Below are 23,240 nucleotides of genomic sequence, written 5' to 3' on the forward strand. Positions count from 1 at the left end.
AACCCCAAAAATCCAAAAAACCAAAAAACCTCCAAGTTCAAATGCAATGAAATTTCAGTCTTAATAATTTGGGTGTCTGTCTCAGTCTCCAATCCTGGAGATGGTGCCTCAGATGTTGTTCTGTAGTTGTCTCATCAAAGGGGATGCATAAAGTAGAACAAAACTACATACACACACAGACATAAAACCCCACCAAGTGTCCCAAGTTCAAATGCAATACAGTTTCAGTAAGCTTTTCAGCATGCAGGTGTAATTCAGTTGTTCTCTCATCAAGGGTAGGAAGAAAGAGAAAAAAAGAGTCTGGAGACAGTTCTGAGAATGGTATCTGCAGCTGTGGCTTGCCTGCCCGCTGCTGTCAGCCTGCTCTTGCTGGTGGCATTATTTATGCAGATCTCTGAGGTGAGCTTAGCACTCACCTGGCCCCGCAGGCTTTGTTTGCTCAGAGTTCTCCTGTGTGGGAGCCTCTGCTACAAGCTTTCCCCTTTCCAAGCACAGTGGGAAAGGTGACACTGCACCTGCATTGTCAGGCCTGTGTGTTTATTTATAGTTCATGTGGGAGGTGGGTCTTGCCCCCTCTCCTGTGGAGTTTTCCTCCCTCTGCCACTCTCACAACTCTCACAAGCTTTCCCGCTCCTGGTTGCTGGGCGTACACCTCTGCTCCTGCCAGAGCCTCTCTGTCCCACCTGGCTTGTTCATTTACAGTCCCGGGAAGGATTCCCTTCCCCCAATCTTCAGTGCTCAGTACGCCCCACCCTCTTTCCCACATGTCTTTATTGTTCTTATTGCTTATTACTCAGTTTCTCTTTTTTCCCCGGGTGGGGGTCGATCTGTCCAGGGGCTATGCTGCTCTGGCCCAGGCTTGTCTGTGGGAGTACTGCGGTACCATGAAGCTCACCTTGTCTGCGTCTTCCCAAGCCATCTGGGCACGGGCAACTGGCAGCCCGGGGGCCCTCCTGATTTCTCCATTTAACCTGAAGTGGAGATTCTCTGCACTGGCTGGAGGTGTGGGGGGGTCAATGTTATGCCTCTTCTCAGTGATTATGCCTGCAAAGTGTGTCTCCAGCGTCTCTCCAAGATTTCACTATAGGAGGCTCGCTTTCTGCTTCCTCCCTCTAGCCGCCATCTTGGAATGTCCTCTTGATTTAGTTTTTAAAGGAACACTGCCTGCTAATCAGGGTTTTTAAGGGCTAGAAAGACGCATTTTGTTCCAAAAAGGACTACTCACATGAGTTGAAGAAACACATGCATCTGTGAAAGGAAATCATCTATGTTAGAAGCTGGACCACGTAGTACATTTTTTCTCTGTGAGAACTGAGTTAGTTTTTGAAAAGAATACTTCCTGCCAATCAGAGAATTCAAGGGGTAGAAAATCACATTTTGTTCCAAATAGGCCTGTTCAGCTGAGTTGAACAAACACATGTATCTCTCGAAGGAAAACCATCTATGTTAGAACCAGACACATCTTCCATGTTGTTTCCCTGCAAACACTGAGTTAGTTTTTGAGAGGAATAGGGCCTGCCTATCATGCTTTTCAATGGGTAAAAAGGCACATTTTTTTTCCAAAAAGGCCTATTCAGGTAAATTGCTGCAACACATGTATCTCTCGATAGAAAACCATCTATGTTAGAAGGGCAAGCATTTAGCATATTGTTTCCCTGTGAGTATGGAGTTAGTTTTTGAAATGAATACCACCTGAAAAACATGGTTTTCAAGGGAGAGAAATGCTCAATTTGTGTCAAATAGGCCTATTCAAATGAGCTAAAGAAACACAGGAATCTCTGAAGAGAAAAGCATCTATGTTAGAATGTGTAGCATATAACACATTGATTCTCTATAAGAATTCAGTTAGTTTTTGAAAAGAAAACTGCCTGCCCAACACAGTTCTAATGGGGATAAATGCACATTTTGTTCCAAATAGGCCTATTCAAGTGGTTTGTTGAAACACATGTATCTCTCAATTGAAAACCATCAATGTTAGAAGTACGAGCATCTAGCATGTTGTGTCCCTGTGAGTATCTGGTTAGTTTTTAAAGGAACACTACTTGTGAATCAGGGTTTTCAAGGGGGAAAAGGCAGAATTTGTGCCAAATAGGCATATTCAGATGAGTTAAAGAACCACATGTATCTCTGAAAAGAAAAGCATCTATGTTAGAATGTGTAGCATATAACACATTGATTCTCCATGAGAATTGAATTAGTTTTGAAAGGAAAACTGGCTTCCAAACTAGGATTTCAAAGTTGAAAACACACATTTTGTTCCATGTAGGCCTATACAGATGAGGTGAAGAAACACATGTATCTCTTGAAAGAAAACAATCTACATTAGAAGGTGGAGCATCCAGCTCCACCTGAGTTCGTTTTGAAAGTAAACTGCCTGACAAAATGATTCTTAATTGGGAGAAAAGCAAAATTTGTTCCAAAAAGGCATATTCAGCTGAGTTGAAGAAACACATTTATCTGTGAAAGAAAAATATCCATGATTGAAGGTAGAGCATCTAGCACATTGTTTCTCTGTGAGAACTGAGGTAGTTTTTTCATGGAATACTGCCTTCCAGTCAGCGTTGTCAAGGGGTAAAATGCACATTTTGTTCCAAATAGGCCTATTCAGCTGAATTAAAGAAACACATGTATCTCTGAAAAGAAAAGCATATATGTTAGAATGTGCCACATGTAACTCATTGATTCTCTCTGAGAATTGAGCTAGTTTTAGAAAGGAAAACTGTCTGCCAAACAGGGATTTCAAAGTTGAAAATGCACATTTTCATCCACATTGTCCTATTCAGCTGAGTTTAAGAAACACATGTATCTCTCGAAGGAAAACCATCTATGTTAGAAGGTGGAGCATCTAACAGATTATTTCCCTGTCACAACTGAGTTAGTTTTGAAAGGAATATTGCCTGCCCAACATGGTTCTCAATGGGCAGAAACACACATTTTCTTCCAAATAGGCCTATTCAGGTAAATTGTTGCAACACATGTACCTTTTGATAGAAAAATATCTATGTTAGAAGTATGAGCATCTAGCATATAGTTTCCCTGTGATTAAGGAGTAGGTTTTTGAAATGAATACTGCCTTCAAATCATGGTTTTCAAGGGAGAGAAATGCTCATTTTGTGTCAAATAGGCCTGTTCAGCTGAGTTGAAGAAACACGTATCTCTCAAAAGAACAGTATCTATATTAGATGCTGCATCATGTAGCACATTGTTTTCCTGTGAGAACTGAATTAATTTTTGAAAGGAATACTGCCTGCCAATCACAGTTTACAAGGGGGAGAGATGCTCAATGTTCCTTACAAGCCTATTCAGCTGAGTTGAAGAAACACATGTATCTGTTGAAAGAAAACCATCTATGCTAGAATGTTTAGAATGTAACGCATTCTCTGTGAGCATTGAGTTAGTTTTTGAAAGGAAAATTGGCTGCCAAACAGGGATTTCAAAGTTGAAAACGCACATTTTGTTCCATATAGGCCTATGCAGCTGAGTTGAAGAAACACATGTATCTCTTGAAAGAAAACCACTTACGTTAGAAGGTGGAGAATTTACCACATTGTTTCCCTGTGAGAACAGAGTTAGTTTTGAAAGGAGTAATGCCTGCCCAACACGGTTCTCAATGGGGATAATCGCACAATTTGTTCCAAATAGGCCTATTCATCTGAGTTGAAGAAACACATGTATCTGGAAAGAAATCATCTATGTTAGAAGGTGGAGCATGTAGCACATTGTTTCTCTGTGAGAACTGATTTAGTTTTTAAAAGGAATACTACCTGCCAATCAGGGTTTTCAAGGGGTAGAAACACATTTTGTTCCAAAGATGCCTATTCAGCTGAGTTGAAGAAACACATGTATTTCTCGAAAAAAACTCCATCTACTTTAGAAAGTGGAGCATCTAGCACATGTTTGACTTTGAGAATTGAGTTAGTTTTTGAAAGGAATACTGCCTGCCAATCAGGGTTCTCATGGGCTAGAAATATGCATTTTGTTTCAAATAGGACTATTATCTGAGTTGTAGAAGCACATGTATCTGTTGAAGGAAAACCATCTATGTTAGAACCAGGCACATCTTGCAAGTTGTTTCCCTGTGAATACTGAGTTAGTTTATAAAGAGAATAGGGCCTGCCTATCAGGGTTTTCAAGGGACAGAAATGCACATTTTGTTTCAAATAGGCCTATTCAGGTGAATTGTTGAAACACATGTATCTCTCAGTAGAAAACCATCTATGTTAGAAATATGAATATCTAGCATATTGTTTTCCTGTGATTCAGGAGTTAGTTTTTGAAATGAATATTGCCTGTGAATCATGGTTTTCAAGGGAGAGAAATGCTGAATTTGTGTCAAATAGACCTATTCAGCTGAGTGGAAGAAACACATGTATCTCTCGAAAGAACAGTATCTATGTTAGGTGCTGCAGCATGTAACACATTGTTTCCCTTTGAGAACTGAATTAATTTTTGAAAGGAATACTGCCTGCCAATCACAGTTTACATGGGGGAGAAATACTCAACTTTTTCCTTACAGGCCTATTCAGCTGAGTTGAAGAAACACAAGTATCTCTGGAAAGAAAATCATCTATGTTAGAAGGAGGAGCCTCCAGCACATTGTTTCCCTGTGAGAATCGAGTTAGTTTTTGAATGGAATACTGTCTGCCAATACAGTTTTCAAGAGGTAGAAACTCACATTTTGTTCCAAATATGTCTATTCAGCTGACTTAAAGAAACATATGTATCTCTGAAAAGAAAAGCATCTATGTAAGAATATGTAGCATGTAACACATTGATTCTCTCTGAGAATTGAGTTAGTTTTTGAAAGGAAAACTGGAAGCCATACAGGGATTTCAGTTGAAAACACACATTTTGTTCCATATAGGCTTATTCAGCTGAGTTGAAGAAACACATGTATCTCTCGAAAGAAAACTATCTACATTAGAAGGTGGAGAATCTACCACATAGTTTCCCTGTGAGAACAGAGTTAGCTCTGAAACAAATACTGCCTACCAATCAGTGTTTTTAAGGGGTAGAAATGCACATTTTGTTCAAAATATGCCTATTCAGCTGAGTTGAAGAAACACAGCTTTCTCTGGAAAGAAGAACATTTATGTTAAAAGGAGGAGCATTGAGCACATGGTTTCCCTGTGAGAATCGAGTTAGTTTTTGAATTAAATACTGTCAGCAAATCAGGGTTTTCAAGGGGTAGAAACTCACATAATATTCCAAATAGGCCTATTCAGCTGAGTTGAAGAAACTATATATCTCTGAAAAGAAAAACATCTATGTTAGAAGCTGTAGCATCTAGCACATTGTTTCCCTGTGAGAATTGAGGTAGTTTTTGAAGGGAATACTGCCTTCCAATCACCACTGTCAAGGGGGAAAAACTCACATTTTTGTTCCAAATAGGCCTATTCAGCTGAGTTGAAGAAACACGTGTATCTTTGAAAAGAAAAGCATCAGTGTAAGAAGGAGTAGCATGTACCACATTGATTCTCTGTGAGAATTGAGTTAGTTTTTGAAATGAATACTGCCTGTCAAACAGAGATTTCAAAGTTGAGAAACTCACATTTTGTTCCAAATAGGCCTATTCGGCTGAGTTGAATAAACACATGTTTTTCTGAAAAGAAATCATATATGTTAGAAGGTGGTGCATGTACAACATTGTTTCTCGGTAAGAATTGAGTTAGTTTTTGAAAGGAATACTGCCTGCCAATCAGTGTTTTCAAGGCGTAGAAAATCATATTTTGTACCAAATAGGCTTATTCAGCTGAGTTGAAGAAACACAGGTATCTCTGGAAAGAAAAGCATCTCTGTTAGAAGGAGAAGCATCTAGCATATTGTTTCCCTGAGAGAACTGAGTTTGTTTTTGAAGGGAATACTGCCTGCCCATCAGGGTTTTCAAGATGTAGAAATTCACAATTTGTTCCACATAGGCCTAATTCAGGTGAATTGAAGAAACACATGTATCTTTCGAAGGAATAGCATCTATGTTAGCAGCAGGCACAACTAGCATGTTGTTTCCATGCGAATACTAAGTTAGTTTTTGAGTGGAATAGAGCACTTTTATCAGGGTTTTCAATGGGCAGAAACACACATTTTCTTCCAACTACGCCTAATCAGGTGAATTGTTGAAACACATGTATCTCCCGAGAGAAAACCATCTATGTTAGAAGTACGAGCATCTAACACATTGTTTCACTGTGAGTATGGAGTGAGTTTTTGAAGGGAATAATACTTGTGAATCAGGGTTTTCAAGGGGGAAAACACACATTTTCTGCCAAATAGGCCTATTCAGCTGAGTTGAAGAACCACATGTATCTCTGAAAAGAAAAGCATCTATGTTAGAATGTGAAGCATGTAACACATTGATTCTCGCTGAGAATTGAATTAGTTTTTGAAAGAAAAACTGGCTGCCAAACAGGGATTTCAAAGTTGAAAACACACATTTTGTTCATATAGGCCTATTCAGCTGAGCTGAAGACACACATGTATCTGTCATAGAAAACCATCTACGTTTGAATGTGGAGAATCTACCACATTGTTTCCCTGCAAGAATGGAGTTAGTTTGGAAAGGAATACTGCCTACCAATCAGTGTTTTCAAGGATAGAAATGCATATTTTGTTCGAACTAGGCATATTCAGGTGAATTGTTGAAATACATACATTTCCTGATAGAAAACCATCAATGTTAGAAGTACGAGCATCTAGCATGTTGTTTCCCTATGAGTATCTACTTAGTTTTTGAAAGGAATACGACTTGCGAATCAGGGTTATCAAGGGGGAGAAAGCAGAATTTGTGCCAAATAGGCCTATTCGAATGAGTTGAAGAAACACATGTTTCTCTGAAAAGAAAAGCATCTATGTTAGAATGTGTAGCATGTAACACATTGAATCTCTACGAGAATTAAGTTAGTTTGGGAAAGGAAAACTGGCTGCCAAACAGGGATTTCAAATTTGAAAATACACTTTTTTCCCCACATTTTCCTGTTCAGCTGTGTTGAAGAAACACATGTCCCTAGAAAAGAAAAGTATCAATGTGAAAAGGTGTAGCATGTACCACATTGATTCTCTGTGGGAATTCAGTTAGTTTTTGAAATGAATACTGCTTGCCAATCAGGGATTTCAAAGTTGAGGAAGGGATATTTTGTTCCAAATAGGCCTATTCAGCTGAGTTGAATAAACACATGTATCTCTGAAAAGAAAATCATATATGTTAGAAAGTGGTGCATACACAAGGGAGGGATGAGGATAGGTAAGACGCCTAAAATACTAGCTACCATTTGTTGCCCTTAATGCAGAGAAACTAAAGCAGATACCTTAAAAGCAACTGAGGCCAATAGGAAAAGGGGACCAGGAACTAGAGAAAAGGTTAGATCAAAAAGAATTAACCTAGAAGGTAACACACACGCACAGGAAATCAATGTGAGTCAATGCCCTGTATAGCTATCCTTATCTCAACCAGCAAAAACCCTTGTTCCTTCCTATTATAGCTTATACTCTCTCTACAACAAAATTAGAAAAAAAGGGCAAAATAGTTTCTGCTGGGTATTGAGGGGGTGAGGGGGAGAGGGAGGGAGCAGAGTGGGTGGTGAGGGAGGGGGTGGGGGCAGGGGGGAGAAATGACCCAAGCCTTGTATGCACATATGAATAATAAAAGGAAAAAAAAAAGAAAGTGGTGCATATACAACATTGTTTCTCTGTAAGACTGGAGTTAGTTTCTGAAAGGAATACTGCCTGCCAATCAGTGTTTTCAAGGGGTAGAAAATTGTATTTTGTACCAAAAAGGCCTATTCAACTGAGTTGAAGAAAAACAAGCATCTCTTGAAAGGAAAGCATCTCTGTTAGAAGGAGAAGCATCAAGCATATTGTTTCCCTGTGAGAATTGAATTCGTTTTTTGAAAAGAATACTGCCTGCCCATCAGGGTTTGTAAGGTGTAGAAATTCACATTTTGTTGCAAAAAGGCCTATTCATGTATGTTGAAGAAACTGTGGATCTCTGAACAGAAAACCATCTATGTTAGAAGCAGGAGCATCTAGCACCTTCTTTCCCTGTGAGAACTGAGTTTTTGAAAGGAATACTGCCTGCTCATCAGTGCTTTCAATCAGCAGAAATGCACATTTTGTTTCAAAAAGGCTGAATTGAACAAAGTCATTTTTCCCTCAAAAGAAAACCATCTACTTCAGAAGCAGGAGCATCTATCACATTGTTCCCCAGTGAGAATTGTTTGTTTTTGACAGGAAAACTGCCTACCTATCAGGGTTTTCAAGGGGGACAAACACACATTTTGTTCCAAATAGGCCTATTCACCTGAGTTGAAGAAACACAAATATCTATTGAAAGAAATCCATCTATGTTAGAACTTGAAGCATCTAGCACATTCTTTCCCTATAAGAATTGACTTAATTTTTAAGAGGAATGCTAAATGCCAAAGAAAGTTTCAATGTGGAGAAAAGCACATTTTTTTCCAAATAGGATTATTCAGCTGCATTGAAGAATCTATACATCTCTGAAAAGAAAAAAATCTATGTTAGAAGCTGGAGCCTCTAGCACATTGTTTCCCTGCGAGAATTGAGGTAGTTTTTGAAGGGAATACTGCCTTCCACTCAGCATTGTCAAAGAAGAGAAACTCACATTTTTTTCCACATAGGCCTATTCAGCTGAATTGAAGAAACACATGTATCTCTTGATAGAAAGCCATCTAAGTTAGAAGCAGTAGCATGTACCACATTGTTCCCTGTGAGAACTGAGTTTGTTTTTCAAAGGAATGCAGCTTGCCCATCAGGGTTTTCAAGGGGTAAAACGCACATTATGTTCTAAATAAGCCTATTCAGCTGAGTTGAAGAAACACATGTATCTCTGAAAAGAAAAGCATTGATGTTAGAATGTGTAGCATGTAACACATTGATTCTCTATGAGAACTGAGATAGTTTTGGAAAGGAAAACTGGCCAAACACAGATTTCAAAGTTGAAAATGCACAATTTCTTCCACATTGTCCTGTTCAGCTGAGTTGAAGAAACACATGTATCTCTGAAAAGAAAAGAATCTATGTTAGAATGTGTAGCATGTAACACATTGATTTTCTATGAGAATTGAGATAGTTTTGGAAAGGAAAACTGGTTGCCAAACACGGATTTCAAAGTTGAAAATGCACAATTTCTTCCACATTGTCCTGTTCAGCTAAGTTGAAGAAATACATGTATCTATGAAAAGAAAAGCATCAATGTGAGAAGGTATAGCATGTACCACATTGGTTCTCTGTGAGAATTGAGTTAGGTTTTGAAATGAATACTGCCTGCCAATCAGGGGTTTCAAAGTTGAGAAATGAATATTTTGTTCCAAATATGCCTATTCACCTGAGTTGAAGAAACACATATATCTCTTGAAAGGAATCCATCTATGTTAGAAGATGAAGCATCCAGCACATTCTTTCCCTATAAGAATTGACTTAGTTTTTAAGAGGAATACTACCTCCCAATGAAGATTTCATGGGAAGAAATGCACATTTTCTTCCAAAAAGGCCTATTCATCTATGTTGAACAAACGCATATGTCTCTGAAAGAAATTCATCTATGTTAGAAAGTGGTGCATATGCAACATTGTTTCTCTGTAAGACTTGAGTTAATTTTTGAAAGGAATACTGCCTGCCCATCAGGGTTATAAGGTGTAGAAATTCACAATTTGTTCCAAAAAGGCCTATTCATGTGTTTTGAAGAAACTAAGGATCTCTGAAAGGAAAAACATCTATGTTAGAAAGAGGAGCATCTAGCACGTTGTTTCCCTGTGAGAACTGAGTTTTTGAATGGAATGCTGCCTGCTCATCAGTGTTTTCAATTGGCAGAAATGCACATTTTGTTTTAAAAAGGCCTATTCATGTGAGTTGAAGAAACACATTTATCTCCCGTATGAAAAAGTTTAAGTTAGAAGCAGGAGTATGTAGCCCATTGTTTCATGACAACTGAGTAACATTTAGAAAGGAATATTGCCTGCCAATCATGGATTTCATCTTGTGAGAACCTCACTTTGTTCAAAATAGGCCTATTCAGCTGAATTGAACAAACACATGTATCCCTCGAAGGAAAACCATCTACGTTAGAAGCAGAAGCATCTATCACATTGTTTCTCTCTGAGAATTAAGTTTGTTTTTGAGAGGAAAATAGCCTGCTTTTCAGGATTTTCAAGTGAGAGAAACACACATTTTGTTCCAAATAGGCCTATTCATCTGATGAATAAACACATGTATCTCTCAAAAGAAAAACATCTACATAGGAAGGTGGAGCATGTAGCAAATTATTTCCCTGTGACAACTTAGTTAGTTTTGAAAGGAATACTTCCTGCCCAAAATGGTTCTCAATGGGCAGAAATGCACATTTTCTCAAAATAGGCCTATTCATGTGAATTGTTGAAACACATGTATCTCTCGACAGAAAACAATCTATGTTAGAAATATGAGTATCTGGCTTATAGTTTCCCTGCGATTTTGGAGTAGGTTTTTGAAATGAATACTGCCTGCAAATCATGGTTTTCAAGGGAAAGGAATGCTCATTTTGTGTCAAATAGACTTATTCAGATGAGTTGAAGAAATACATGTATCTCTCAAAAGAACAGTATCTATGTTAGATGCTGCAGCATGTAACACATTGTTTCCCTGTGAGAACTGAATTAATTTTTGAAAGGAATACTGCCTGCCAATCACAGTTTACAAAGGGGAGAAACTCACATTTTGTTCCAAATATGCCTATTCAGCTAAGGTGAAGAAAGAAATGTATTTCTCGAAAAAAAACCATCTACTTTAGAAAGTGGAGCATCTAGCACCTGTTTCACTTTGAGAAGTGTGGGTGTTAGTTTTTGAAAAGAATACTGGCTGAGAATCAGGCATTTCAAGTGGCAGAATACCTCACTTTGTTCTTAATAGGCCTATTCAGCTGAATTGAACAAAACACATGTATACCTTGAAAGAAAACCATCTACTTTAGAAGCAAGAACATCTATCACATTGTTTCCCTGTGAGAATAAAGTTTGTTTATGAGAGGTAAACTGCCTACATATCAGGGCTTTCAAGGGGGAGAAAAACACATTTTGTTCCAAATAGATCTTTTCACCTAAGTTGAAGAAACACATATATCTCTTGAAAGAAATCCATGTACGGTAGAAGGTGAAGCATCTAGCATATTCTGTCCCTGAAAGAATTGACTTAGTTTTTAAGAGGAATACTACCTCCCAATGAAGGTTTCAAAGGGGAGAAAATCACACTTTGTTCCAAATAGGCCTATTCATCTGAGTTGAAGAAACTATCTCTGAAAAGAAAAACATCTAGGTTAGAAGCTGGAGCATCTAGTACATTGTTTCCCTGTGAGAATTGAGGTACTTTTTGAAGGGAAAACTGCCTTCCAATCAGCGTTGTCAAAGGGGAGAAACTCACATTTTTTTCCAAATAGGCCTATTCAGCCTATCTCTCGCAAGAAAAGCATGTGTATTAGAAGATGCAGCATGTACCACATTGTTTCCTGTGAGAACTGAGTTTGTTTTTCAAAGGAATGCTACCTGCCCATCAGGGCTTTCAAGGGGTAAAATGCACATTTTGTTCCAAATGGGCTTATTCAGCTGAGTTGAAGAAACACATGTATCTGTGAAAGGAATTCATCTATGTTAGATTCTGGAGCATGTAGTACATGTTTCACCTTGAGAATTGAGTTAGTTTTTGAAAGGAATACTGCCTGCCACTCAGGGTTTTCATGGGCTAGAAACAAGCATTTTGTTCCAAATAGAACTATTATCTGAGTTGTTTCTAGAAGCACATGGCTCTCTTGAAGGAAAACCATCTATGTTAGAACCAGGCACATCTTGCACATTGTTTCTCTGTGAATACTGAGTTAGTTTATGAAAGGAATAGCACCAGCCTATCAGGGTTTTCTAGAGCAGATATGCACATTTTATTACAAATAGGCCTATTCAGGTGAATTGTTGAAACACATGTATCTCTCGATAGAAAATCATCAACGTTAGAAGTATGAACATCTAGCATGTTGTTTCCCTGTGAGTATCTACTTAGTTTTTGAAAGGAATACTACTTGTAAGTCAGGGTTTTCAAGGGGGAGAACACTGAATTTGTGCCAAATAGGCCTATTCAGATGAGTTGACAAACCCATGTATCTCTGAAAAGAAAATATTTATGTTAGGATGTTTATCATGTAACACATTGATTCTCTCTGAGAATTCAGTTAGTTTTTGAAAGGAAAACTGGCTGCCAAACAGGGATTTCAAAGTTGACAACGCACATTTTGTTCCATATAGGTTTATTCAGCTGAGTTGAAGAAACATATTTATCTCTCGAAATTATACCATCTATGTTAGAAGGTGAAGAATCTACCACATTGTTTCCCTGTGAGAACAGAGTTAATTTTGAAAGGAATACTGCCTGCCCAACAGGGTTCTCAATGGGGATAATCACAAAATTTATTCTAAATGCGCCTATTCATCTGAGTTGAAGAAACACGTGTATCTGTGAAAGAAATCATCTATGTTAGAAGGTGGAGAATGTAGCACCTTGTTTCTCTGTGAGAACTGATTTAGGTTTTAAAAGGTATACTGCCTACCAATCAGTGTTTTCAAGGGGTACAAACTCACATTTTGTTCCAAATCGGCCTCTTTAGCTGAGTTGAAGAAACACAGGTATCTCTGGAAAGAAAAGCATTTATGTTAGAAGGAGGAGCACCTAGCACATTGTTTCTCTCTGAGAATTGAGTTAGTTTATGAGTGGAATACTGTCTGCAAATCAGGGTTGTCAAGGGGTGGAAACTCACATTTTTCCCGAATAGTCCTATTCAGCTGAGTTCAAGAAACACATGTATTTCTCAAAGAGAGCCATCTTCTTTAGAAAGTGGAGCATCTAGCACGTGTTTCACTTTGAGAATTGAGTTAGTTTTTGAATGAATGGTACCTGCCAGTCAGTGTTTTCAAGGGGTAGAAATGTACATTTTCGTCCAAGTAGGCCTACTAATCTGAGTTGAAGAAACACATTTATCTGTGAAAGAAAAATCATCTATACTAGAAGGTGGAGCATGCAGCACATTGTATCTTTGTGAGAATTGAGCTAGTTTTTGAAAGGAATACTGCCTGCCAATCAGGGTTTTCAAGGGGTACAAGCTCACATTTTGTTCCAAATATGCCTATTCAGCTGAGGTGAAAAAACACATGTATTTCTCGAAAAACAAAACCATCTACTTTACAAAGTGGAGCATCTAGCACATGTTTCACTTTGAGAATTGAGTTCGTTTTTGAAAGGAATACTGCCTGCCATCAGGGCATTCCTGGGCTAGAAACATGCATTTTATTCCAAATAAAACTATTCATCTGAGTTGTAGAAGCGCATGGATCTCTTAAAAGAAAACCATTATGTGAGAATCAGGCACATCTTCCATGTTGTTTCCCTGTGAATGCTGAGTTAGCTTATGAAAGGAATAGGGCCTGCCTATCCGGGTTTTCAAGGGGCAGAAACACACATTTTCTTCCAAATAGACCTATTACGGTGAATTGTTGAAACACATGTATCTCTCGATAGAAAACCATCTATGTTAGAAGTACGAGCATCTAGCATATTGTTTCCCTGTGACTATGGAGTGAATTTTTGAAAAGAATACTGCCTTCGATCAGGGTTCTCAAGGGGTGAAACACAAATTTTCTTCCAAATAGGCCTATCAGGTGAATAGAAGAAACACATGTATCTCTGGAACGAAATCCATCTTTGTTAGTTTTCAAGTGGCAGAAACGCACATTTTCTTCCAAGTAGACTTTTCAGGTGAATTGTTGAAACACATGTACCTCTCAATAGAAAACCATCTATATCAGAAGTACAAGCATCTAGCATATTGCTTCCCTGTGAGTATGGAGTGAATTTTTTAAAGGAATACTGCCTGCCCTCAGGGTTCTCAAGTGGTGAAATGCTGAATTTGTGTCAAATAGGCCTATTCAGCTGAGTTGAAGAAACACATGTATCACTACAAAGAACAGTATCTCTGTTAGGTGTTGCAGCATGTAATACATTGTTTCCCTTTGAGAACTGAGTGATTTTTTGACAGGTGTAATGCCTGCCAATCACAGTTTACAAGGGAGAGAAATGCTCAATTTGTTCCTTACAGGCCTATTCAGCTGAGTTGAAGAAACACAGGTATCTCTGGAGAGAAAAGCATTTATGTTAGAAGGAGGAGCATCTAGCACATTGTTTCCCTGTGAGAATTGAGTTAGTTTTTGAAAGGACTCCTGCCTGCTAGTCAGTGTTGTCAAGTGCTAGAAACGCACATTTTGTTCCAAATACGCCTATTCAGCTGAGTTGAAGAAACACATATATCTCTCTCGAAGGAAAACCATCTATGTTAGAACCAGGCACATCTTGCACGTTGTTTCCCTGTGAAATGAGTTAGTTTTTGAAAGGAATAGGGCCTGCCTTTCAGGGTTTTCAAGGGTCAGAAATGCACATTTTGTTCCAAATAGGCCTATTCAGGTGAGTTGAAGAAACACATTTATCTTTTGAAGGAAAATCTTCTGTATTTGAACCACACACATCTTGCATGTTGTTTCTCTGCAAATACTGAGTTTGTTTTTGACAGCTATAGGGCCTGACTAACAGGGTTTTCAAGGGGCAGAAATGCACATTTAGATGGTTGAATGTCCTGCAAAATGTTCCACTCTGTGAATTGATTCTGTATTTCTTGGGATAACCCTACATCAGTCAACATTTTTAACTTGAGGAAACATTTATTTTGGCTGATAAAGCTCTATTATGTTGTATGGGAGGGAAATTTGTAACTCTCATTCTAAAACCAAATGAGTAACAAAGTTGAATGCCATGCAGCATGATCCACTATGTAGTCAGTATTTCATAGGATTAATCTCTATCTTCCAGTTTTTAATTTGAAGAAACATTTATTTTGGCTCATAATGATGTATTAAGCTGCATGGAAGAGAAACGTGTAATTGCCATCCAAATGCCAACTTATTTAGGATCTGGTTGAATATCCTGCAAAATGCTCCAATGTGGGAATTGAGTCTGTATTTCATAGGATTATTCTCCATCTGTCATCATTTTCAATTTGATGAAACATACATTTTGGCTCCTAATACTCTTCTGCTGTATGGCAGAGAAGCATGTAACTGCCATTCTAAAACTGTCTTAGTGAGAAGTTTTAATGTCCTATTTATGTTCTATTCCATGAATTGAGCCTGTATTTCACAGAATTTCTCTCTATCTGTAACCATCTTCAATTGGAAGGAACATTCATTTTCCCTCATACTGCTCTGTTATGATGGATTGCAGAGAATGAAGATGTTTAGAAGGTCAAAAATCCTGCACAATGTTCCACTCTTGGAATACAGTCCACGCTTCATAGGATTGCTTCCCATCTATCACAATTTTCAATTTTAAAGTTGAAATTGAAAAAAAGTTTCATTTTGGTGTAAATATTCTAGCATTCTCCATGGCAGAGAATCATGAAATAGCCATTCTTAAACTAATTTAATTATTAGGTGGAATGTCCCACACAATGTTCCACACTGGGAATTGAATCTGTATTTCGTAGGATTATTCTCCAACTGTCATAGTTTTCAATTTTAGGAAACATTCTGTTTGTCTCATTATGCTCTATTATGCTGTATGGCAGAACAACGTGAAACTTCCATTCAAAAACCAACTTTTTAGAAGGTTGAATGTCATCCACCATGTTCCACTCTGGGAACTGAGTCTCTGTGTCATAGGATTACTCTCCATCTATCACTGTTTTCATTTTGAAGAAGTATACATTATGGCTAATACTGCTGTACTATGCTGTGTGGCAGAGAAGCACATAACTTCCATGCTTAAAACTAGTTAGTGGGTCCTACTTAAAGTTCCACTCTAGGAACTGAGTCTGTAAATTGTAGGATTACTCCCCAGGTATCACCATTTTCAATTTGAAGAATCATTCATTTTTGGTCAGAATGCTCTTTTGTGCTGTATACCATAGAAACATGTAACTGCCATTGGAATAAGAACGTAGTTAGAAGTTTGAATGTCCTGAACAATGTTTTACTCTGGGAATATATGTCCAGGATTAGACGCCATCAATCACTATTTTCAATTTGAAGAAACATTAATTTTTCTCATTATGGTCTAGTATGCTGTATGGTAGAGGAAGATGTAACTTCCATTTTCATTCATGCTGATAATTTACTAAATGGCAGTCTGTACACAGGCAAACCTTACTGTGGAAATTAAGACACCAGGGACTCTCTCCACTCCCATAGTCCTTCAGAGTGGGCTGAGGAGGGAGGAGGTCTTTGGAGCAGAAGGCAGGAGGGGAGATATAGCTGTAAGAGAAGAGGGCAGGGTGCATGGTGTGAATCAACATTTGTTTTAAGAAAAACATTAAAACAATCTATTTACACCTGGGGGGAGGAGCAAGGAAGGGAAGAGGAGTTGAGATGGGTTGAGTTGGGTGTATTTTCAAGGGACAAGGGAGGAGCTGGAAGTCTGGGGGAGGGAAGGGTGCCATGGGGGTAAGAGGGTCTCATACCCCATCCCCTGTCCTTCCATCTCTTCCCTCCCCAAACCAGTTAAACTCCTCTTAAAAAGCCCACCATAGGTGAGGCTGGTGAGCAAGGGACTAGAGGTGAGGGTAGGGACTCATTTACCTCTGCATGTAGTCTTGGGTCCCAGCCATGGAAACAGCTTGATGGGCTATGGCCTGCCTTCTCAGCCCCACTTGAGACTCCCAGATGGACATGGAAGACTTGGTGGTGGGGCCCTCAGGAAGTTATTGAGGGCAGGTGTGGGTTCAGCTGGCTGCCAGTCTGAGCTGGTCTGAGTGTCAGTTAAAGCTTGTGAGGATAGAGTGAGGGTAGTACTGCCTTCCAGAGACCTCAAGTGAGGAAGAATAAGAATGGCATTGAGAGAAAGTTGGATGGAGAGCTCACCAGTACTTAAATTGAAGAGGGGAGAAGCAGGTGACTGTGGGGGAGCTGGGCTCAGACACACAGCAGTTCATCAAAGAAACTGTGGGCACAGGATTCTGGGGAATGGGGTAAACCTCAGGGACAGAATGTACACCAATAGGCTTGAGGGACAGTACAATGTCCTCTGGCTGTGTCCAAGATTTGAGAACTTTTGTCCAGGAGTGTGCTTTAATCTGGAGGAACTTGACTTCTGTGTACTTGGCATTCATCTCTTGGATTTGCTCCTGAGTTGGTGTTTCTAATACCTTGATGATCTCCACCAGCTGGTCCACCTCACTGTCCCCAGAGAAAATGGTCTGGTCAAGAAGGAGCTCAATCAATGCACAGTCAGCTAACCACACGTGGATGGATGAGGTGTAATCTGTGGCTCCGTAGATGAGCTGGGGCCATGGTAGTAATGAGAACAGATGTAGGAGACATTGGGCTCTCCCTGCACCAACTGCTTTACACTGCCAAAATCACAAAGATTGAGGACAACATTAACAGTGTCCACCAGAATGTTGTGGAGCTTGATGCTATGGTGACACACACCTTGGGGGTGGATGTAGGCCAAGCTCTGGAAGACCTGGTACATGTACATCTTGACATAGATAATAGGGATGGTTAATTTGGCCTTGGTAAAATGGCAAGCCATCAGGTACACTGTATCAGGCACATATTCCAGCACCAGGTTTAAATAAATCTCATCTTTCTTTTCCCCACTGGAATAGAAACAGTACTGCAGTGTCACAATATTACAGTGGTCCAGTTTCTGCTTAATCTGCATCTCTCAGTTCTTGAACCCTTTGTCCTGAAGAACCTTCTTGATGGCCACCAGTTCCCTTGTCTCTGTCAGCTGTACCTGGTACATGACCCCAAATGAGCTAGTGTCAATCACTCTGATGCCTGTTTAAGACACCTCTTGGGAGTGTTCTGGGCCTTGACCTAAGGTGGCTACTACCGTGGTCACATTCCCTCTGTCCTGGCCCAGTGTTGCTCTGGGAAGAGGGAAGCTAGTGCCCATGTTGGTCGTGCTGCTACCTCCTCTGCCACTGCCACCAGTGCCCCCCCCCCCCCGGAGTTCAAGGCTCCCATGTCCCCACTCATGAGCCTGATTGATGCCTTCCCAACAGTGCCGCCTGGGCCAGAGTCTGAGCCCCCGGGTTCCCTGCCAAGGACTCCACCTCCACTTCCTTGGTTAGTGAAGGAAATGGTCTGCACCAAGCCCAAGCACTCAGGGCTGCCTCCTGAAGGCCTGATGCCAACCCTGACACTACCTTTGCCGGGCTCCAGCCTTACTTGACGGTTCAATGTCCAGCAAAGTATTAGACTCTGGGAATTGAGACTATAATTCATAGGATTCCTCTCCATCTTTCATGGTTTTCAATATGAAGTGCTTCATTTTGGTGCATAATGATCTATTAATGTGTGTGTCAGTGGAACATGTAGCTGTCATTCTAAAATGAACCTATTAGAAGGTTGAATTTCCTCTTCATGTTCCACCCTGGTAATTGAATCTGTAGTTCATAGGATTTCTCTCTATCTCTCGCAGTTTTCAATATTAAGGAACATTCACTTTGCCTCATAATTCTCTAGTATGATGTATGGAACTGCCAACCTAAAACAAAGTTAGTTAAAAGGTCTAAAGTACTGCACAATATTCAACAGTGACAATGAGTCTACATTTCATAGGATTATTCTCCTATCATCATTTTCAACGTGAAGAAGCATGCATTTTGGCTCATAATGCTGTTACGCTGTATGGCATAGACTCATGTAACTGCCATAGCTAAAAGAACTTAGCAAGAAGGTTGAATATCCTGAGTAATAGTCCAATATAGGAATTGAGTCTGTGTATCACAGGGTTACTCTCCATCTATCATTGTTAACAATTTGATGAAACATTCTTTATGGCTCATTATTCTCTACTGTTCTATATGGCAGTTTAATAGCAAACTCCCATTCAAAAATCTACTTTGTTAGAAGCTTGAATGTATTACACTGTGTTCCTTTCTGGAAATTGGGTTTATATTGGATAGGATTATTTTTCAGCATATCACCATTTTCATCTTGAAGAAGCATTCATGTAGTCTCATAATGCTCTATTGTGCTGTATGGCACAGAAACTTATAAGTGCCAACCTAAAACAAACTTAGTTACAAGGCTGAATGCCCTGCACAATGTTCTACTCTGTGAACTGACTCCATATTTCATGGGATAGCCCTCCATATGTCAGAAATTTGAAGTAGAAGAAACATTTATTTTGGCCAATAATGCTCTATTATTTTGTATGGGAGAGAAACCTGTAACTCACATTCTAAAACTTCATTAGTTACAAAGTCAAACGTAATGCACAATATTCCACTCTGGTTATTGAGTCACTATTTCATAGGATTATCCTCCATCTGTCACCATTTAAAAATTTTAAGAAACATTCATTTTGGCTCATAAAGCTCTAATATGCAACTCGGCAGTGACACGTTACTGCCATTCTAAAACGAATGTAGTTAGAAGGTTGAATGTTACTGCACTGTGTTCCACTGTGGGAATAGAATCCATATATCATGGGATTACTCTTCATCTATCACCTTTTTGAATTTGAAGAATCATTCCTTTGGCTAGTAATGATCCATTATGCTGCATGAAAGTGAGACATGTAGCTGCCATGCAAAACCCAGCACAGTCAGAAGGCTGACTATATAGCAAATGATTCAATTTGTGAATCAAGTGTGTATTTCACCGGGTGACTCTTCATTTATCATCATTTTCAATTTCAGGAAAGATTTCTTTTGGCTCACATTGCTCTTGTGTGCTGTATGGCAGAAGACTATGTAACTTCCACCCTCAGACAAACTTAGTTAGAAGGTTCAATGTTCTGCACATGATCTACTATGGGAGTTGGATCCGTATTTCATAAGATTATTCTCCATCTGTCACCATTTTCTATTTGAAGAAACGTGCATTTTGCCTCCTAATGCTTGTATGCTGTATTACAAAGAAACATGCAACTACCATCCTAAATCAAACTTAGTTAGAGGGTTGGATGTCCTACTCATGTTCCTCTCTGGAAACTGAGACTATATTTCTTAGTATTTCTGTCATCTATCACCATTTTCAATTTGAAAGAATGATCATTTTGGCTCATAATGGTCTGCTATGCTTATGGCCAAGAAACACGTAATTGCCATTCTCAAATGAACTACTGACAATTGAATGTTCAACACAATGATCCACTCTGGGAATTGATCTGTATTTCATAGGCTTACTCTCCATCGATCATTGTTTTCAATTTGAAGAAAAATTGTTTTGGGCTCATTATCCTCTATAGAACTTTATGGCAGATTAACATGAAACTCACATTCTAAATTCAACTTTCTTTGAAGGTTGAATGTCCTGCAACACATTCCACTCTAGGAACTGAGTCAGTACACGATAAGATTATTCTCCAACATAACCATTTTGAATCTGAAGAAACAGTCATTTTGGCTCCTAATACTCTACTGTGCTATATGGCAGAGAAAAATGTCATTTCCTTTGTAGTACTAATTTAGTTAGAAGGTTCCATGTCATGAACAAATTCCACTCTGTGAGTTGATTCTGTATTTCATAGAACAAACCTCTGTCAGCGTGCTCAATTTGAAGAAAAATTTATTTTGTCTGATAATGCTCTATCCAATTCTAAAACCAACTTAGTTACAAAGTTGAATGTCCTGCACAATGTTCCTCTCTGGGTACTAACTCGGTATTTCATCGGATTGCTCACTATCTTTTCACCATTTTAAATGTGAAGAAGCATTGATTTTAGCTCATAATGCTCTATTATACAATATGGTATTTCACAGGGTTACTTTCCACTATTACAGTTTTCAATTTGAAGAAACATTCCATTTGGCTCATAATGATGTACTGTGCTGTATGATAGAGAAACATGAAACTGCCATCCTAAAACCAACTTAGTTAGAAGGTTGAATAGCCTAAAGCAGTCCCAATTTGGGATTTGACTCTCTATTTCATAGGATTACAGTCCATCTATCACCATTTTCAATTTGAAGAAACATACATTTTGGTTCCAAATGCTCTTATGCTGTATGGCAGAGAAACATGTAGCTTCCACTCTAAAATGAAATTAGTTAGAAGGTAGACTGTCCTATTCATGTTTGTCTCTTAAAATTTAGTCTATATTTCATAGTATTCCTCTCCATCTATCATGGCTTTCAATTTTAAGGAACTTTCATTTTGGTCTTAATATTCTGTCATGCTGTATGGCAGAGAATCATGAAATATCCATCCTAAAACTGGCTTAATTATTAGGTGGAATGTCTTGCGCAATGTTCCAGTGTGGGAATTGAGTCTGTATTTCATAGGATTACTCTTCATCTATCATTGTTTTCAATTTTAAGAAACATTCTTTTTGTCTCATTGTGCTCTATTATGTTGTTGGGCAGAACAAAATGAAACTTCCATTCTAAAACCAACTTCGTTAGAAGGTTGAATGTCCTGCATGGTGTTGCACTCTTGGAATTGAGAATTTATTTCATAGGACTATTCTCCAGCTATGACCATTTTCAATTTGAAGAAACATTGAATTTGGCTCATCATGCTTCATCATGCACTTCGGCAGAGAAACATGTAACTCCCATTCTAAATCCAACTTACTTAGAGGGATGAATGCCTTGCACAATGCTTCACTCTGGTAGTTGAGTGTCTATTCCATAAGATTATCATCCATCTATTTTTGTTTTAAATTTGGAGAAACATTCACTTTGGCTCTTAATGTGCAATTATACTGTAGGGCAGAGAAACTGGTAACACCCATTGTAAAACTAACGTAGTTAGAAGGTTGAATGTTTCTGTACAATGTTCACCCTGGGAATTGAGTCTGTGTTACATAGGATTACTTTCTGTCTATCACAGTTTTCAATTTAAAGGTACATCATTTGGCTCATAGTGCACTATTACGCTGTATGGCAGAGAAACATGTACCTGCCAACCTAAAACAAACTGAGATAGAAGGTTAAATGTCCTGGACAGCCTTCCACTCTGGGCATTGTGTCTGTTTTTCATAGAATTACTTTCCATCTGCCACCATTTTAAATTGTAAAAAACATTCATTTTTACCCATAATGCTCTATTCTGGTGCATGGCAGAGAAACATGTAACTGCCATTCTAATATGAACTTAATTACAAGGTTGAATATCAAGCTCAAATTTCCCTTGGAAATTGAGTCTGTAATTCATAGAAGTATTCCCCTTCTACCACCATTTTCAATTTGAAGAAACATTCATTTTTTGTTCAAAATGCTGAATAATCCTGCATGGCTGACAAACATGTAACTGCCATTCTTAAACGATATTAGTTAGAATGTTGAATGTCCTGCACAATGTACCAATCTGGAAATTAGTCTGTATTTCACAGGAGTACTCTCCAACTATAACCATTTTCAAGTTAAGGAAAATTTCATTTGGCTCATAGTGTTCCATTATGTTGCATGGCAGAGAAACATGTAACTGTTCTTGTAAAACCAACTTCCTTAGAAGGCTGAATGTCCTGGAAAACGTTTCACTCTGGGAATTAGTCTGTATTTCATAGGTTTACTCTCTATCCATCACTGTTTTAAGTTTGAAGAAACATTCATTTTGGCTCAAAATGCTCCATTATGCTGCATCTCAGAGAATCAAGTATTTCCCATTCTAAAAGCAACATAGTTAGAAGGTTGAATGTCCTGCACAATGTTCCAACCTAGGAATTGAGTTGGTATTTCACCATATCACTCTCCATCTATTTTAGGCTCTTAATGCTCAATTATGCTATGTTGCAGGGAACAACCTATCTGCCATTCTTAAACAAATTTAGTTAAAAAGTTGACTGTCCAGCACAATGCTACGCACTGGGAATTGAATCTGTATTTCATTTTATTACTCTAATCTCTCTCCATTTTCAATTTGAAGAAGCATTCATTTTTGGTTCAAAGTCTTTGATTATGCCGGATGTCAGAGGAACATAAAACTTCCATTTCAAAGCCAACTTAGTTAGAAGGTTGAATATTCCTGCACAAAATTCAACTCTGTGTTGAATCTGTACGTCATAGGACTACTCTCTAGCACCCTTTTCTGTTTGAAGAAACATTCATTTTGGCTCATGATGCTTTATCTGTCTTTATAGCACAGAATCATGTAATTACCATCCTTAAACAAACTTAGTTAAAAGGTGGAATGATCATGAACAATGTCTCACTCTGAGAACTAGTCTGTATTTCATAGGATTACTCTCCGTCTATCACCATCTTCATT

The 23,240-nt window shown here is 38.7% G+C and overlaps 1 pseudogene; it reads right to left on the reverse strand.

The window, feature by feature from the left end:
• Nucleotides 1-16,710: 16,710 nt before the first annotated feature.
• Nucleotides 16,711-18,320, reverse strand: LOC141410423 (glycogen synthase kinase-3 alpha pseudogene; annotated as a pseudogene).
• Nucleotides 18,321-23,240: the final 4,920 nt, after the last annotated feature.

Source organism: Castor canadensis, unplaced genomic scaffold, assembly GCF_047511655.1.
Source record: "Castor canadensis unplaced genomic scaffold, mCasCan1.hap1v2 HAP1_SCAFFOLD_124, whole genome shotgun sequence".
In the NCBI taxonomy this organism is placed as follows: Eukaryota; Metazoa; Chordata; class Mammalia; order Rodentia; family Castoridae; genus Castor; species Castor canadensis.